Source organism: Chiloscyllium plagiosum, unplaced genomic scaffold, assembly GCF_037043375.1.
Source record: "Chiloscyllium plagiosum isolate Xiang-an unplaced genomic scaffold, Cpla_swu_hap1 HiC_scaffold_19, whole genome shotgun sequence".
Lineage (NCBI taxonomy): Eukaryota > Metazoa > Chordata > Chondrichthyes > Orectolobiformes > Hemiscylliidae > Chiloscyllium > Chiloscyllium plagiosum.
The window spans coordinates 62,263,746-62,283,717 of record NW_028270157.1 but is presented as its reverse complement, the minus strand read 5'-3'; the positions used below and the strand labels follow the sequence as shown (position 1 = coordinate 62,283,717).

Below are 19,972 nucleotides of genomic sequence, written 5' to 3'. Positions count from 1 at the left end.
GGCTTTCTCTGCAATAGTAAAGATATTCCAACCAGATGAATTTGTAGAAGAATTTGATGCTTTGTTCAGAGTGAGCCAACAAAAGGAAATGGAAGTCTATATTTGGGAATGCAGCATCGCAAAATGTTTGGAAGTCTTTTTTTTTAATTGATTGTATGTTCTATCCACGATGCCAAACACACCCTCACTCCTTCAGGGTCCTAATGCAGTACATTGGAGCATGGTTGTCTATTCGTATGGCTTAACATAGTGTGGCAGCAGCCCAGCTTGTCAGATTTTCCCAACAGCACTCCAGTTTATGAGAATGCAAGCCATTTAGCTCTTCATCTCAATCTAGGGTGGGGGTGGACACCCAGACTTCCACGTGAAGCATAGCAATCAATCATTTAACTCATTGAGCTGTCCCCTCAGGCAGAGTACAAGCAACAATTCTGCCTTTTACAGATCCAAAAACCATCCGCAACAGCTGGTGGAATTTAAATTCAATTTACTTCTGAATATAAATCTGGAATCTAAAGCTAGTTTCAGTAATGGTGACCATGAAGCTATTATTGATTGTTGATTTTTTTAAATAAGTCTGATTCACTATTTCTCTTTGAGGCAGGGAATCACCCCAGCTTCATCCACCAGTTCTGAAGGAATCATACCAGACTTGAAATGTTAACCCTGTTTCTGTCTTCACAGATGCTGCTAGACCTGTGCAGTTTATCCAGCATTCTCTGTGTATGAATCTGTCAGCCTTACATAGTCCAGCCATGTGACTCCTAACCCACATCAATGTGTTTGGCTCTGAACTGCCCTCTGACATGACCTAAGCAAAACACTTGGTTCAAAGGGAATGAGCAATAAATTCTTACCACAGTCACGAAAGAAGAAAGGGCAACTATTTTGCAAAACTATTTAAATTGCTGATGAGTGCACCCACCTAACATGGGCATTATGCCTCCCCTGGCCTACACAGTCAGCTTTCCCCGTCAGTGTCTGAGTTACCAGTTCAGTTGCTGTATACGAAAGCTGCTGTTACCCTAGGTTTACTGTCAGATCAGACCGGATGCTGCATCTAAACCCAGAACATCCGAAATAAGGAATGGAAGATTATTCCAGACTCCAGCCCCTGCTTGTTATCCAACCACAGCTAGTCGGAGTTTAAAAGTATGGGTAATGGCTAGCCATGGGGTCAAATGCAGCATCATGCCCCAATTGTCAAATGGTTAACACCACTCACTGCCAGGATCGACAGTCAAACAATGACCGCAGGAAACTGACCGATACTTCCGGCATCCTCTGTCTTGAGAAAGAGGAAGAAAAATGTGAGAACAGCAATGAGGACATAAATAAGATATTGTCTTAATCACAGCAACACATGCTATGCAGTCATGGTTTGCTTTTCGAGAATTTTGGTTAAAGAATCCATTGTACTCACTGAGGCACTTAAATGAAGGCATTAGGAAAGGGGGCCAATGCAACACCACAAAATATCAACCTTATCTTAGCTGGTATCATTCTCACTTCTGAGTTCAAAGGCCAAGGGTTCAAGACCCATAGTTCCATCCATTGCACCCAGTGCAGTAACAAGGGAGTGCTACACTGTCAGAAGTTCCATCTTTACAAGGAGATGATAAACTGAGGCCCCATCAGCCCCCTTGGGTTGGCATCCGTGGCACAGCATAAAGGAGAGAAGATATGTCTTTCCATGATTGCTGGCTCACACCTGTCCCTCAACCAATACCGCTAAAAGAGAATGTCTGGTCATTTACAGGCATTGTTGTTTTTTGGGACCTTATTGTATTTTGGGTCAAGAATACTGATCAACTGAACCAAGATGATACATTAGGTGTACAAAGGAGGGATGGTTCAGGATACTACTTAAAGTAATCAGCAGGAGGCCAAAATTGTACCTTCGCCCTTTGGTGTTCTTATGAGGGTTTGAACTGTTACCTACTTTTGCTGAGGTCATGAACCTATTAAATGATAGAGCAGGCTCGAAAGGCCAAGTGGTCTACTATGGTTACCTGTTTATGTGTTGAGCAGTCAGTATGAAGGGCTTTAGCCAGCATCAGTTGTCACAATGTATTTTAGAATCGAAACGGATGTGTTGAAACTTGTATGTCTCCACGTTTCTGACCAGAATAAGTTAAGGATAGAGAGGAAACGAAGTGAGTAGTGAGTTGAAAAAATGACAAACTATCTGAGGTTTTTCTCATCTCATTCTCTTTGTGTTCCTTAAATGGCGTGCTCCAGTTCTGGGAATTTGTAGTCCGTTCTTATCAGTCATTGAAGTTTACTTAGAGCAGCTTCACTGTTGCACTTGCCAACTGTCCACCTATCCTCAAGACTAACAGTATTCTGTTTGTTTATTTCTGTGACCTTTATTTCCAATACTCTTTATCCTACTGTTGTACAACTGACAGATGTTGGCAAGCAACATTTGATCACGCTGAGAGTGTCTTGCAGTAAGAACATCAACTGCAAGTGGCAGGCATTTGGTACTGTCTGCTAACTGGAGCACTGTTTGCATTGCTTCTGTGACTCTTGGAGCATTTGTTACTTCATGGGGAAAGTAACAAAGTTGAGAATTTTGATGTTCTGGAAAAAACTAAACAATATCTTAGCGATAAAGCTCCTTCCTTTCCACCTGATATTGTCTCATTGCTCAGTCGTGCTCTCGCTTATTTGCGTGACCACTTATTCATGCTAAACCAGAATGAAAGTGTGATTTCGGGGAGCATCAGAGATGCCTAGAACAAAATGGGTCATGTACCTGGAAGAACCATGGTCAAGGCTGACAGTGGATAGTAATGAGTATCCACCTTTTGAGACATAGCAGACTTCGTGCCCAGTCTCATTTTCTCAAGGGATGTTCCATACAGGCCTGAAATTACGATTAATAGGCTGCACTAACCCAGTGGAAGAAGGGCTAACGCTGAAAAACTGCAATCTTCCTGCAGTCAACACGTTCATCTGCTCCAAAGAGAGAGTTAATATCAGGACCTGGGGTTGGTCACTAACGAGATAAATACGTGGAACATGAAAACATTCTGATTATTTTCTTTGCAGTGTCAAGTTATTAAAACATCCTCCATTCCTTAAACTATGCTGTGTGCAAATTGGTTGCTATGTTTCTGACCTTACAAGTAACTCCATTGATGGTAGAGCACTTTTGTCTTCCATGACTTCATGTCATCCCACTGTATAGATATGAAACCTGTCTTTTCTGTGAACTGGCCTCCTCTCAAGACTGTGGGCAGAAACATTCCAGATGAAGCGAGAACTGGTGGAGATTGTTTTCAATGTCATGTGTTTTTTACTGTCGCCCAGAAAACTGTCTGGATAAAATTCCCATTAAACGTGTTAAGCTCTTCCACTACTGACCATATATGTAGCTGAGCAAATTTTGTAGTGTCAATTAAACAGCCTCAAAAGCTCTACCATTACCAGGATATGCACTTAAAATAAACAAAGCTCTTGAGTGTTTCATTGATTTTCATGTTGCATCTAATTAAGTTTTAGCAATTAAGTAGGCTCGGAAAAAATGTTTCTAATTGAAGACTTCAAGCAAATCTGCCTGATGCTTGGCTGTCATATTTTTGTGGTTATTTTTCTAATGTGAAATAAATTATCTTTATCAGCACAGAAGTAGTTCTTAATTACACCAGATGTCCAAGCTATAATTTAATTCTGGAGGCTTTTTTGAGGAAGCAAATGAGAGAGAGTATGAAGTAGTGTTTTCATTTATATAGTGCTATTCCAAAATATTTTGCATGCAATTACTTGAAGTAGTGTGACTGATTATCTTGCTGCAGTTCTGTGCAAAGTAATGCCTTCCTTGATGTCTGGGCATCCTGAATAGTTCACAAACAAATTAAGTTCTTTGGAAGTGAAGTCATTTGTAATATGGGAATTGTGACAGGTATTTTGAATGATCTGCTTTGGTGTGTTCGTTCTGGGAAGAAAACGCAAGTGCTTTCAACAGCTTTAATTTTGGCAAAACTGAAAGGCAAATCGGAAAGAGATATTCATTTTTAAGTGCGACTCACATTCTCAATTCTAATGCTGCTGTCCTTTGTCTATTTTCACCACTTGACATATGGCCCAAGTGCACTCTCTTTGTAACCCACACGCTGTTCAAAATCTTGTTTGTGCCCATCAACCTCTTCTCATAACAAGACTTGCACCAAGTTCCATTCACTCAACATTCCTGCACTTGCTCAGTGAAATGTTTTTTCCTGATTCCCCAAACTCTTGAATTTCAAAATTCTCATCCTTTTCACATCTTCACTGAACCACCCACTATCCTACATCAATAACCTTGATTACCACCTCTCCTACTTTGAGAATTCTCAATTTCTCCAGCCCTGGTCTGTAATGCATCCCAATACAACTTCTCCACCCTCCCACTCTCCACCTTGCTTCACTTCCTCCGTCATTGGGGATTATGCCTTCAGCTATTTAGGGCCACATCCCTAAAGCATCATTAATCTTCCCCCTCACTATCTCTATCTATCCATCTTCCTTGAAAGTCCTTTAGAAAATTATCTTCTACCAAACTTTGGTCATTGTTAACTATGGCAATTTTTCCGCCCTTGGCTTGTTGTCAACTATAATTCAATTACGTTCCTATTAGAAGCACCTTTGGACTTCAGATGAAGATGCTGTGTACAAACAATTGTTGAAAATTTATCATTAACCCATCTTTCTCTTTTGTACGTGGACTGCTGAGACTCATATTAAGAACAGTATCATATAATCGATTACACTTGAGTATTTGCTTATTAAGACCACTGTAGATGAACAACGACTACTTGCGTTATTCACTGCTTTAAACAATAAGGAAAAAATCAGAATGTGGCTTTCGGACAGAATGTTATGGTACTTGACAAAAAAGATTTCCGTTAGTAGAATTCTGGGGAAGGTTGAAGATAATCCATGTTCGAGTACTAGCAAGTGCCTGTTGCAAAAGAGTTGAATTATGCTTGTGGGGGGGGGAAAATAATATACTTGTTCCAGGAATTGTAATATTGTTGTGGTTGTGGAACTGTGAAAATGGATTTTTAAAAGAAACATGAAAGCTTTCAAAGTTCTGATGTGAGTTCCTCAGGCCTTTCTGTGCACAGTCTTAGAGTCCAGCAAATAACAACAAAAAAAACCGTCCATCAACATATTTTTGCAGAATGTAGCATGAGGATTATAAATAGGACATTTAGCAGTAGTCATCCGTGTAATATAGTCTTTGCTTCCACTCACAGAGCTGTTTCAATATAAACTTTGTTGCTGGTCGGTTACAGAGTCAGCTTCATCATGGGGATTGAAACCATATTACACGCACTGCCATTCAGAAGCCACGCATCTCTACACAGGATGAATAGTATTCTCATTTTCCTCCTTCCCCCACAGCCTCACCCCCACCCTGACCAACAGCCCATTTTATCCTCAGCAAATCAGTCATCCTGTCAGTGAATTTAAATAGAAGCAACTCTGACTCTTACTGTGAAACATACAAGGGTTAGAATTTTATTTTATGTGAAAGCACCAATGTGCAAAGGATTAGGATCTGGGACACGGCCTACTGCCCTTGGGCTGAATTGGCAGTGCTCAGCGCAGTGAGCTTTGAAACTGGTAATAATTAGGAAATGTTTTGAAATCGGGATTATACATTTAAATGATGCGCCTTGCATTAGAAATTCTGTTTTAGGAGACTGACTGAAAGCTGAATCGGTTCATTGGAATTCTGCGCTTTGAGCCAGCAGTTTGTTTATCTCTGTTTTCTGGTTGTTGATGATAAAATATTTGCCCTTGGGTCACGGAATTGGCCTCCGGTGTGCAATAATATCCCTAACACTTGCATCGAGGCACAATAATATTCGCTGGGTCTTGTGTAAATTTATATATTACTCTATACCATCAATTTTGTCTCTACGTTCACCTTCCACATGGAGTTATACATCAGTAACTTACTGACACATCAAATATCCATTGTTATCTGCAGGTCTGTGGACATCATCTTATGGTATCTATCAGCTTTGTATCATTGTTGATCTTTGTCTTCCCCATGTTTTCAGGCCATTTCACCTTCTTTCCAGAGTTTCTCTTGGCTCTGTCCTGAGTTCTCCCACATCCTTGAGGCAGCCATCTACCCAAGAGTTGACCAGTCCGCATCCTACCTGGTGGGATACAGCTCCTGTACTCATCAAGTCTTGCCATCCTCTCTTCACTTCTTTCATGAAATATTGACCAAGGGTGCTATGTGACTCTTTGACCTTGTTGGTAGGGATTCACTGCCAGGAACGTGTTGAATATAGGTTAACAGTCTGAAGATTCTTCGATAGCAGCCTTGCAAACTCGTGTCATTCATTTCATTGTTCAGCTCAATGTTGTCTACCATTGCATATCTCAAGTTGGGGATATATACCTGGACAACATTAGAAGAGAAAACAGGAGGTAAAGCCTGATAATCCGCAGCAATCTCTTTGATTTCATTATGTTACATACCACTGATTTGCTGCTGAGGTGATGTTCCACAAACAGAAGTTGGCCTCTGGTACACGAGCAATTGGATGAACAGACTGCTAAGACCAACTGGAAACTGGTCTCGCTTGCCCTCGATGTAACCTCTATTTGGGGAAGTTGGAATACCATCAGGAATTGGAACCATGGACAGTTTGCTGAAATTCGGTAGTTTTATTTCTGTATTTTATATCGAGAGAGTAGTATTGATACCTGGAGGATTTACATAGTATTGTTACTATGAATGAAAATCTTCAGAAAAAACAACAGCTGGTGAGTTTCTTTTCTGCATCAGTTCCTCACTTTACTAATGGGGAAGAACTCTTAGGAATGAGTGCCAGAAAATTTTAACCTGTTGGATTAACACTGTTGGCTAAGGCTGTTATTTTCTCATTGCTGGAAAACATGGACAAAATCTAGTGACAACAGTCAGATTTGTGCATCAGTTCAAAAAAGAATTTACCTTTATCTTGGGCCTGAGACCATTCTCAAGATGGTCCAAATGGTCTGTTAGCCAACAATTGCTGTAGAAGTGCAGTCACTTTGTGATACAGGCATATATAACACGTGAGAACTTGTGAACACAGGCAATAAATGGCCTGCATGTGATTTTTTTTTGGAATGTTGGTTATCAAAGGAATCTCAAACAGGGCAGTAGGTGCTCTGTAATAGTTTAATGATTAACACACACAAATCCAGAGTCAAGGGACAAGAGACAGAATTAATTGCTGTTTGACTTCAAGAGACAGCATGAAGAGTGGGAGTGAAGGATTTTTTTATTTTTCAGAATGGCAGAAGGTGAAAAGTGGTATTCCATTAAGATCAGTGCTGAGCTGACCTGTGTTCACAATTTTGAAGATCCTCTCCAATCCACACACCTTTAGTGACTTGGGACCATATTGCCATTCCTCCACTGTTGTGGGGTTAAACTCCTGGAAATCATTTCTGAACAGGCCTTTGGGTGTCCCTGTACCACAGTGGACCACAGCGATTCAAGGCAGTTCATACCCCCACCTCAAGATCACTAAATAAAAATGACTTGGGAATCAAAAATATCACATCTAAATTTGTGGTGACACCAAATTGGGTGGATAGTCAATCCTGCAGAATTCTGAAATAAATTACAGGAGGATCTTTAGTTTGTAGAATGAATAAATAAAGCAGAAGGCATCGTAAATTTAGTTAGGAACAACATGAAGTTATTACTTGGAAAGTACAGTAATAATAAGCAAGCCAAAATAATGTCGATGAACAAAAGAGTCTTTGACTAGAGATACATCCATCACTAAAAGTGTTACTACAACTTAACAAAGCTATGCAATGAAGCAAACTAAATACAAAAATAAAAACAAAATACTGCAGATGCAAGAATGCTGAAATGAAAACAGAATTCATTTCAGACTCTGAACATTAACTCTATCTCTCTCTCTCTCTCTACATAGATGCTGCCAGACCTACAGCATTTGGTTTTATTTTAATTCTAAGCACCTGGTTTCTTCAGATTAAACGAGCACTGAAAATGCATTGGACTGTAGGAAAATCCACACTAAAAACATGCATGAAATCTCACTCACGGAAGTGACCGATCAGAGAAATGTTGTCCCTAAAGGTAGAATGGAAGGCGATGGTGAAAAGCTGTTTCTTCAGTCACAGGCTGGTGCTCTCCCATGCTTGCTGCTGATAGATTCAGTATGAGCTACAATCAAGGAAAGAGAATAAATTCGATAACAAGGACATGTAAATAAGGCAATATGTTAATCATGAATGACTTTATCTCAGAGTAAAAGGTCCCCTAGGGAACAGTAACGATAACATGGTGGAATGTAGCATTCAGTTTGGATCAGAAACTTACGTAGGGGTAACAACAAAAGAATGAAGGTAGAGTGAGCTGGAGTGGACAAGGAAAAGAGATTAGCGTAAAGCTGGTTGAGGAACAATGCAGACATTTAAGAAAATAGTTGATGACACCCAACTAACTGTTCACTAATGTCCTTTAGGGAAGGAAATCTTAGCCTGCTTATCTGGTTTGGCCGACATGTGAATCCAGATCTACAGCAATGTGGTGAACTCTTGACTGCCATTTGGGAAATTTGAGGGGCCCACATCCCGAAAGTGAATTTAAAAAAACCAAAGTTAATAAAAATACACCAGGTTATAGTCCAACAGGCCTATTTGGAAGCACTAGCTTTCGGAGCACTGCTCCTTCATCAGGTAGTTGTGGAGAGTAAGATCATGCTCACAGAATTTATAGCCAAAGGAGTCCAGTGTCATGAAGACAATATTAGACAGTAAACAATATTAGATTAAAACTTTCATATTTTATGATGGGATAATGTTGATTTCTGTTCTTTGATACGTAAATCTCAGAGCTTCTTTTAAATTATATTCTCAAGATATCTCAGGTATTTAAACTATAGGTGTGAAGTCTGTCTGTGTCCCAATGCTTTAAGATTGACAAATCCTCTGTATAGTTTTACATGGATTCATGCAGTTTTGAGCAAAATAAAATGTAATTCTGCAAAGATGTTGTGAAACTTGAAAGGGTTCAGAAAAGATTTACAAGGATGTTGCCAGGGTTGGAGTATTTGAGCTACAGGGACAGGCTGAACAGGCTGGGGCTGGTTTCCCGGAGCATCGGAGGCTGAGGGGTGATCTTATAGAGGTTTACAAAATTATGAGGGGCATGAATAGGATCAATAGACAAAGTCTTTTCCCTGGGGTCGGGGAGTCCAGAACGAGAGGACATAGGTTTAGGGTGAGAGGGGAAAGATATAAAAGAGACCTAAGGGGCAACTTTTTAACACAGAGGGTGGTACGTGTATGGAATGAGCTGCCAGAGGAAGTGGTGGAGGCTGGTACAATTGCAACATTTGAAAGGCATTTGGTTGGGTATATGAATAGGAAGGGTTTGGAGGGATATGGGCTGGGTGCTGGCAGGTGGGACTAGATTGGGTTGGGATATCTGGTTGGCATGGACGGGTTGGACCGAAGGTGTTCCTGAAGAAGGGCTTATGCCCGAAACGTCGATTCTCCTGTTCCCTGGATGCTGCCTGACCTGCTGCGCTTTTCCAGCAACACATTTTCAGGTTGGACCGAATTGTCTGTTTCCATGCTGTACATCTCTATGACTCTAAATCATATCAAAGAACAGGAGCTAGCATATCCATCATAAAAGATGAAAGTTTTGTTCTAAGATTGTTTACTGTATCACATCTCCATGACACTGGACTCCTTTGGCTATAAATTTGTAAGCATGATCTTATTCTTCACAACCACCTGATGCAGGAGCAGTGCTCTGAAAGCTGGTACTTCCACATAAACCTGTCAGGCAATAACCTGGTGTTGTGTGATTTTTAACTTTGTCCACTCCAGTCCAACACTGACATCTCCAAGTCATAAAAAACAACAAAGAGAATCTAAAAAAGTGATATGTATCCAATGAGAGAGAAAGGTTTTAGGGAGTGTATAAGCCAAGCATGGTTCGTCAAGGAAGTTAACAAAATACCAAATTGAAAGAAGCAATGTACAATACAGAAAAGATTAGTTGTAAACCAGAGGTTTGGGAAAGCTTTTAAAACCATCAAAAGATGAATAAAAAAAGAGAAAATAATCTTTTAGGCTACACTTGCAAATAATGTCAAGGTGGACAGATCTTTTTGAATATATGAAAAGGAAGACAAAGTCCAAAGTGAACCCAGGCCACTTAGAGAATGAGGTGAGAAAAATAGTATTGAAGAACCACGAAATGGCAAAGGATTTGATCTGTCTTCAGAGTAGAAGACATGAACAGCATTCCAAAGTAATTTTATATTTTAGGTACAAGAGGAGAGGAAATAAATATAGTAACTATCATTGGAGAAAAAGTACTCGGGAAACTAATAGGCCTAAAGACAGATATGTCCCCTTGACATAATTAGATACATCCTAGGATATTATAAGAAGTAGCAAGCGATGGTGGGTGCACTGGTAGTAATCTTCAAAGAATGCTTAGATTCCAGAAAATGTCAGAGGATTGGAGAATTGCCAGTGTAGCAACTTTATTCGAAAATGAAAGATGAATAATAAGAAAACAGGTGAGTGTAGGCCTGTTACCTTAATGTCTGTTATTTGGAAAATGTTTTTGTTTATGAGAGAGGATGTTAGAGAGAGCATTTTATACATAATATAATCATAGTCAGTTTGGATTTATGAAGGGTAACTATGCCTGACAAATCAATGAGTGTTCTTTGAGGAGGTAGCGTGATAAATAGATAGAGGGGAGCCAGTGGATGTGAAATATTTGGATTTCCAGAAAGCATTTGATAAGGAAACACACTTTAGACTGCTTAATAAGGTAAATGTCTTTTATTAATTAGTAAAATCCTCTATCCATGCTAATATGGTACCACCAACACCAAAGTCTGAGAAGTTGGCGTAAGGGAGACATTTTCAAGATGGCACCTGTAAATAGTGGATTAGTGCCGGCACCACAATTATTTGTAATATATATTAATAACTTGGATGAGGAAAATGAGTGTACTATTGCCAAGTTTATGGATGATACAAAACAGATGAGAAGACAAGTGGTGAGGATGACTCAAAATCTGCAGAGGAATGTAGACAGCTTAGTGAGTTGGGAATAACTTGGAAGATGGAATACAAGTGGACAAATGAAAGGTTATGAGCTTTGGCAGGCACATCCTTGCTGTACATCTCTATGACTCTATAAGTGATCCAGGGTTATCAAGAAAAGGCAGGAAGCAGAGTTGAGGATTCTCGGATCTCATGATCTCGTTGAATGGCAGAGCAGACCTGATGGGCAGAATGGCCTATTTCTCCTCTATCTTATGGTCTTCCGACTTGATGACAGGCTAATCGTTATTTAGAATATTAATGAATTATTGTAAGTCAGCATCTTGGTAGTCCAAAATATCCTATGCACCTGCTCAGATACAAAGGTAACATGACTGAATGAATTTGTGAGAATAGAATGGCACCTACTATGTGTGTTTCCAGGCTGACCTTGCTCCTCCTCTTAATCTCTCCATGTGTTGTTCCCCCTTTACCCTCTTAACATAAGTGTAGGCAAGTGTGATGCTTTTTCAAAACTCATTGATAGCGCTTGGAGCAGTGGACAATTTGTATGGAGACCCAAGTTGAGTCGGTAAAAAATCTCTGGAAAAAGTTTTCTTCTGAGTGACAATAGTAGAGATCATTTATGTTCTGCATGTCTCATCTTTTCTAGTGATAAGCAAATTTAATGTGCTGGACGTAAATACATTGTTTAGACTGTGGTGCTTGCTGTCATTTCATTGATCTTAAGTTGCATGTTGCATTAGGCACTACCATGTGGATCTGACATGCGCGTGCATGTGCGTGTGTGTGTCATCACTGTGACCTGAAGAGATCTGTTTTGTCTCTCAGTATCTTATTGATTCCTGATGTTCTGTTCCACTACCTGTGATCCTCTGAATCCATAATAACTTGATATTGTGCATGCACTACTGCACTGATCTGGGGCAATGTGTGAAACATGACATTGAGCTCAAATAGTCTCCTGCTGCCAAAAGCAACGTGATTTAAATCACACATCCAGTAACAGAATCTTTCTCACTTACATTGAGTGGTAAGCGCAGGTGTACTTTATTTGGCCTTGCTTGGCAAGGCAGAGGTTAATTCTGGATGGCGTCAATGGCATGATGACAGATGGCTGTAGTGTTTTAAGAGTTATTGGATCTATTTAAAATTGGCTCCTTTATGTGAAATTATTTTATATCCATCCCCACCCCCAACTCTCTGCCAATAATTCATGGAAGTGGCTATTTATGGTGTGAAATGCCATTTTTTTAAACTTCATAAACTGGGGGCTCGTAGAATTTAATCTGAAAGGTGTCCGAGGTTAACATTGACTGATAGAATGTGTCATTCCATGTTGAAACCCTTTGTTGACCTCCTGTACTTAGTGCTTCACCTCAGCGCCCTTTCGTTGGACCCCCATTCCATTTCCTGGCAGGCCCATTTTTAAATTTCCCCTGAGATTATTATTTCATGGTTATTGTTCCAATTTTTTTTCTAAATTAAGGAATTGTTATTGAATCCCATTTGTTTCACCAGTCTTTACTTTGAGCTATCCTGAGATTGCAGCTCATGCTGTGGCTTTCAGAGGTTGCCCAAGGTCAGGGTTCCAGTGTTTAACTGATTGCCCAGCCAGCACAAAAATGAAAGGGAATTTGTCTGGGAGCACAATGTTACCACACAGCCCAGTTTTTATTATTGGTGCCATGTGCGAACAGATGCAGAGCTGCAGAACCAGTTATACTGTCAACATGCTGCCTGACACAAAAACTGCTTTCGCTGGCTTCTGAATAGTTTTGTCAATGTAGTGTTCGCTTCCTGAGGGCGAAAAGCACATGCTAATACAAACATAGAGTACTGAGGAGTCCAGACACCTAAGGGTTTCAGGTACATAGTTATTTGAAAATTGTGTCACAGGTAGACAGGGTGGTTAAGGAGTTTAGCACACTTGCCCTCACTGCTAACACCATTGAGCAGAGGAGTTAGGATGTCATGCTGACATTGTGCTGAACATTGGTGAGGCTACTTCTGGAATACTCTGTACAGATTCTGGTTGCCCTGCTGTAGGAAGCATTGTGTTGAATTGGAAAGGGTTCAGAAGAGATTTACCTGGATGTTGCTGAGACTGAAGGGTTTGAGTTAAAAGGAGAGGTTGGATAGGCTGGGATTTCTTTTCACTGGTGTATGGGAGGTTGAGGGGTGACCTTTTATAGAGGTTTATAGAATGAGGGACATAGTTAAGGTGAATAGCAAAGATGTTTTCGCTAGGGTGGGGGACTTCAAAACTAGAGGGCATATTTTTAAATTGAGAGGAGAAATATTTAAAAGGGACCTGAGGGGCAACTGTTTCACACAGAATTGTTCATATGTGGATAAAACTGCCAGAGGAAGTGTTCGATAAAAATACAGTTACAACATTTAAAAGACATTTGGACAGGTACCTGAATCGGAAAGCTTTATATGAGCTAAATGCAGGCAAATGGGACTAGTTTTGTTTGGGAAACCTGGTCAGCATGGATGAATTGGACGAAGGGTCTATTTCTGTGCTGTATGACTCTATGACTGAGTTCTCCAAAGAGATACCAGTTGGAAAAGATATGATTTTATAGCTGTGCAGACTCGGGCATGGTTAGTGCTTGAATAGGAGACTGACTGGGAATACCAGGTGCAGTGGGTTTTAGGGCTCTTCTAGCACAGTGGCAGTGTCCCTACCTCTGATTCAGGAGGTCCAGGTTCAAGTTCCGCCAGCACCCTAAAGCATGTAATAGCAGCTACGAACAGGTTGATTAGAAAATGTCTGAAAGACCCAGGCATTTCATGAAAATCAGGAAAAGTTGGTACAAAGCCCTAAGAAGATAAGCTAGTAGTTTGGAGCTCTGTTACGGAAAAGACTCGATGCGAGGTTGATTGTCTAATTATCAGGATCTGGGGATTCTAAAAGTGGCACACATTTACAATGTCCTGTCTGAGACCGATGAGAACTTTGGTACTTTGAGTGAAGGATGCTGTTAAGGCGATAGTGGGTGGACATTAGGCAGTGTGCTCACTGGACACAACATAATCCAGTCTGATCCTCCAGCAATATCTACCATGCACTAGAAGTCACTGAATGATGGTCAAGAATCTGATATCTTGTGGATGTTTCACTCATCGCTAGCTGTGTTCGGACAACTTCACAATGACTCTGAATAGAATGTGCATTTTCCCATTTGCTAGAAGTTAGAAACAAAAGTTAGAGACACTATCACAAAAGCCTCACTGAATAGTTCTGAAACAGAAGATTGCATAGGCTCATGACCTCATGTTAGAGACACCTATAGCCACTCAAGAAGCTGTAGAAAAGTTAACCTTTTTTCAAAAAGTAAAGGTTTGTCGGGGGTTTGACAGGGTAATGTGTAACTTCAGCACACTGACTTCAGTGTTGAATATTGCAACAGAAATAAAAGAATTGAGGAAGCTGAGAAACTGTTGTAACTCTCGTCAGTCGCTAAAAGGATGCAGAGAGCAGCACAGAGATCAAAACTGGCAAATGAGCAGTTAAAGTCACAGTACCAGTTGGCACACTTGAGATTTGGAAGAGTGCCTAATTCCCCTGACTGTTTGATCTCTAATCTGCAGTTCCATGTCACTAGCAAAGACCAACAAATGTCAGAGTCAATTCAAAGAATTTATTTGATTGTCAACAGTGATTTAGACTACATATCCTTTGTTGAGGTGGAGATCATCAGGTCAGATTTTGAAATTGACATTGCAAATTGAACACAGGCGTTTCAAAACTGCGGTTTGTGGTATTGAGCTGCTGGTGTGAGAGGGATGAAGCAGAGCACAGTTAAGAATTAGCCAGCTTTGTAGCAATGCCCCATTCATTGCAACAATAGAAGTTTCTCCCATCTCATAATATCTGGAATCTTGTTGCAAATCAGAAGTAATCTATGCCAATTCATCACCCGCAGCAGTTTTCATTGAAACATAATCACTTTGAATGAAGTAAAAGCTAGGTCTGGTATAGCATTAAAACCTAGTGTTAAATTGGGATGTTGCGTGAATGGAATAAAATTTGAATATATTGGTATTGGAATGGGACATTTTGGGATTACTGCTTCTAGATTTGCAAGCAAAATGGAAGCCTATGAAATAAAAGGGCAGTTGTAGCTTGGACAAAGAATTGGCTTGGGGATTTTGAAAAAGGTTAGCCTGGTTGAGGAAAAAGTCAGTTTTTCTGACTGGAGGGAAGTATACAGTGCATTTCCCCCTGGGTTCGGTATCCAATATGCTGCTATTTTTGACATACTTCCCTTGTTTGGTTTCACAGGGCACAAGTTTTGAAACTTGGAGAGGGTACAAACTTTGGAATTGTGGTAAATTGAAGGAAGTCAATAATAGGCTTCAAGAGAACAAGGAATGACTGGGCATTGGGCAGTAATGTCACAGTTGACATTCCATGTAAGGAAATGAGGTGATATGTTACTAAGAAGAATGAGGATAAAGAGGATAATTCTAAAGGAGGTGCAACACAAGCTCTGGAATTTGTGTACAAACCTTTGAAGTTGACAGAATAAATTAATCATGCAATTAATTAGGCATGCTGAATCCTGAAATTGTGCAAATTGAGGAACAGAGCACAAAAGTCATTAAGTTATGTTGAACCAATGTGAAAAATCACTAGTGATCATTATGGGTGACTCAGTGCAGAGAACAAGATTCCATTGGGCGTGCAGGAGATGTTGCAAGCATGTTTCCTGGTCTGAGTGATGACTGTCCTTTGCATTAATGGGAGAATTTGGGGTTGTTCTGCTGAGAGCAGGGAAGGTTTAGCAACTTGCTATGTAAAATCAGGAAGAATTCAGATAGAGCAGTAATAGTGAAAAGAGATGGTTTCTAACAGCTAAACGGGATAACTGGAGAATGCAAAATAAGGATGATTGGCCAAGATCCAGAGTCACCTCAGGAATTTTTTTTACATATTGAGTGGCTGGGATTTAGATTGCACTGCCTGGCAGAGTGGGGAAAGAGATTCAGTTGCAGACTTCTGAAGGTAATTCGATTAAATTCTTGAAGGAAGAATATTGTTGTGAAGGACAGGAAGTTGGACTAGTTGGATTGCTCTTCAGAAGAGCCATCTAGTAATTGATAGGCCACTTGGTGTCATTTTTGGCTGTACCCTTGGTATGGTTCTGCTGTGAACGGGATTACAGTCCACATTTGCTTGGTAGTACAGCACTTCAGCATTGGTAAAGGGAGAAATGAAAGTGAAGCTTTCATTCTGCATGAATTGCGATGTGCATAAGACAAAAAAGCTCTTAATTTTGTATCTGCTTTTTAACAATGTTGAGAAAATGTTGATGTTGTATTGGGCACTGATATTAATTTGGGGAACTGGAATTGCCCAATACCAGTATTGGGCTGAGGCATCAGGGAGTTTGATTAGGCTGAATCGGACACCGAAGGACCATCTGAACTTTGTTCTCTTGTCTCACTGTGAAAACAGATACAAAGTAATCAATTTAAACAACTTCAGGTTATTTCCTCCCATTATTATCATCCTGGAACTCTCTTTAATGGGCAGTATTGTCCTGGATTATTTTACTTTTAATACATGTACATACACTTTTATTAATTTAACATCCCACACAAATTATTTCTAACTTCTTACATCACATTATTTTGTATCTGCTTGCTGATTTTTATAACTTCCACTGTCACTGAATTTCTGCTTGAAATTGATGAAGCATTGCCTTAAAACAAGGCTACAGTGGTTGCTGTTACCTTGCTTATATAGACCCTCACCTCCGAATAGAAAAACGTGAGCCCAACCTCAGAAAGGGGGGGGGGGGGAATAAGATGTAAGACCCGAAAGGTCCCCGAAGGAGACCGTCTGCTGTGGACTCTACTCCCAAACTACAGCACTACAAGGGCAGGGGTGGAAATATAGAAACTGGCGGCTGCCCTTGAAAATTTAATTAATGATACCACCGGCGCAATGGGAGAAACTCAATCCCAGATATCAGCCATAACCACCGAAATGATAGCAACAAGACTGTTACTTTATCTGATCTCATTTGTTGGCCATTGCTGTTTTAACTGCACAAGTAGAGATTTTATTTTTTCTAAATATTTCTCACAAAGTTTATTGGGCAGTCCAGTTGTCTCTAGCCAACTTGTTTAGAATTTCAAATTCAGATCCTCATGTTGTGATGTTCTTTCTCATCCTCGATATCTACCTCAGTTGTATTATGATCATAATTTGCTCCTTTATAAGATTCTTAAATCATTCTGGATTGTTACCCTGTGTTTAGGATTGTACCTTTGTTCCTTTTGCAAACTTTCATGAACTTGCTGTCAAAAGTCATTGCCTTTACCAGTTGAGGCGATCTGCTTGTGCCTGTGTAAAGATCGCATGTTAGAGCACCATCTACAAGGCACATATCAGGAGTGTGATGGAACACTTTACACGCCTGGATAAATACAGCTTCAACTACACTCTAGAAACTCCACACAATACAGAGTGGTAGCATGTACCATCTACAAGATGCACTGCAACAATTCACTAAGGCTCCTTAGGAAGCACTTTCCAAACACATGACCATTACCACCAAGGCCAGTATCTGCGTGGGAGTACCATCACCTACCAGTTTCCCTTCAAATCACATGGCATCCCAACTCTGAACTATATTACTGTTCCTTCAATGTCCCATTCAAAATCCTTTCAAACAGCACTGTGAGTGTCTCTGAACTCCAAGGATTACAATAGTTCAAGAAGGCAGCTCATCAGCACCTTTGTCAAGGTAATGAGAGATGGGCAATAAATGATGCACTAACCAGTGACTCCCACATCCTATGAAAGAATCAGGTAAAATCCCCCATTATAACCATTTCGTTTTCATTTTGTGCTTTCGTGTAATCAATTGTTGTGCCTATCCCAACACTATTAAAATGAACACAGTAGCAGTTCTTATTAGATCTTTATGACCTCTGCAGTTCGTACTCATTCTGTTCTCCTTCATTGTCACTGAAAACCACCTTTTCTGGTGTTGCATTTGCATCTTTTATGAATATTGCACCTTCCCCTTCTTTCCCAATTGAACAGCCCTACCTGATATTGCCTGAAGTTACCTGGGTACTCAGGTTGATTTTGAGCATTCTGATATTGTTTGCGGTGCTGCATGAAAAGGATTTTGAAATTGTGCCTCTAAATGTTCAATCACCAAGCAATTTAAAGTTTGGATTTTTTTTTAAGAAAAAGGTCACGCTATTAAAATAAAAGTGCACCCAGAAATTGTGCTTTTGCCCTTCTTCCTGTTATTGTTATCTCCAACTCTGTGAGCCAAATTTCCATCATCCACCTACCATATGTTTTAAGTCCCACTTACTGTGACGCTATGTTCACATATCAAACTGGGCTCCTGCTCCAAAAAGAAACTCCAATTTAAAGTGTGTTCATGGCCTCACAGTTCCCTTGTAAACATCTCCAGATGAAATCATTTGAAAACACTGCTTTCTCCCCATACTTGTGGATCCCTGTTGTCTTTTGTCCCTCTGTTGTTGGCCATGCCTTCAGTTGTCTGAGTCCTTCCTAAAACCCACTACCTTTCCACGCTATCTTCTAAGTCTCCGCTTAAAATATCATTCTTTAACCAAGCAGTTGGCTCCATCTCTTAATATCTCCTTGAGTGTCACATTTTGTCTGTTTGCTGTCAAGTGCCATGAATGAATATGAATGGATGAAAGATACTGCTCATTCAACTTTTTCTTTTTCATCCAGTGTAATACTTTTAGAATCAACCTAATAATTAGTGGGATCTGATGTTAAATACTGCAGCATCTGCAGTCCTCACTTTCTCCTCTGATGTTAAATAGTCAGCAAGCCCATACGGAGCCTGAGACAGAGTACATGAAAAGCTAAGAAATTCCACACCAGAAGATAACCAAAAAAAAGTGTTCTCTGAAAAATTGGAATAGTGATGAAGAGAAAATAGAGATTTTTTTAACTTTGTTATGAGAGATCCAGCTTGTGTCAAGGCATTTCAGAAATGTGTTGAAATCAAACTCCTGGACTGTTAATTATTCAAAAATGTCATGACTTCATTGAGAATGGAAACAAATACTTGCTCTCCAAAGTAATTCAGATTTCAGTGGCAAGAAGATTGTAAGCTGTCAGAAGGTTGAAAAGAGCAATAAAGATCAGTTGGGAATTGTGAAAATGGCGCATTAGCCAACCAGCTTTTCACATTGACTGAGTTCTCTCTGCACTTTGTCAAAATACAAACTACTGCTTCTGGCCCCACTATCAATCACCCTGGAATACCCCACATGGTTGGTTGCACAGAGTTTCTGATCAAAGACACAAGCTCTGCACCTTGGCTTGTGTTTGTGTCTGGTTGTAGACTGACAATAAAATGATTAAATGTGACTAAAGGAATCATCCTGCTCTTTGCAACAGTCCAGTCAAAGTTTAACATGTAAAGATATTTTTGATTTTTCTGTATTTTGCTTGTGATTTGAAATGGGTAGAAAGATTGTTTTTAAAAATCAAGAATTGTGAAAAAGATTAATGCACTGTTTAAAAGACTGACAGTCATTATAAATGTTTGTACAACTGTTCAAGTGGGGGGGGGAAACAGATGAGTTAAGGAGTGTGTGTGTGCGAAAGAGAAAGAGAGATTCAGCTAGTGACAAGTAGCTGATTGGTCTGGTGAATGGTGACCACTTGTCAATGGCAAGTGCTTCTACCTGCCAACAACAATGTGATTGGTTCCCATCTAGCTGAACAGGTTGGTGGTGTAATATTTGGGTCAGAAGCAATCAGACATTCAAAAGGGAAGGAGCTGTCCTTTCCTGTAAAGTTTATTTAAAAACCCTCAAACCTAAGCACTGTATTTTCCCTGATCCATTGTTGTAAGCTGTGACCTTTAGC

At 40.0% G+C, this 19,972-nt stretch overlaps 1 protein-coding gene across 3 annotated transcripts in view; it reads left to right on the top strand.

Annotated features, from left to right (window-relative positions):
* LOC122559501 (PDZ domain-containing RING finger protein 4) overlaps nt 1-19,972 on the top strand; it is a 487,868-nt gene that overhangs the window by 409,750 nt on the left and 58,146 nt on the right. The window lies entirely within an intron of this gene.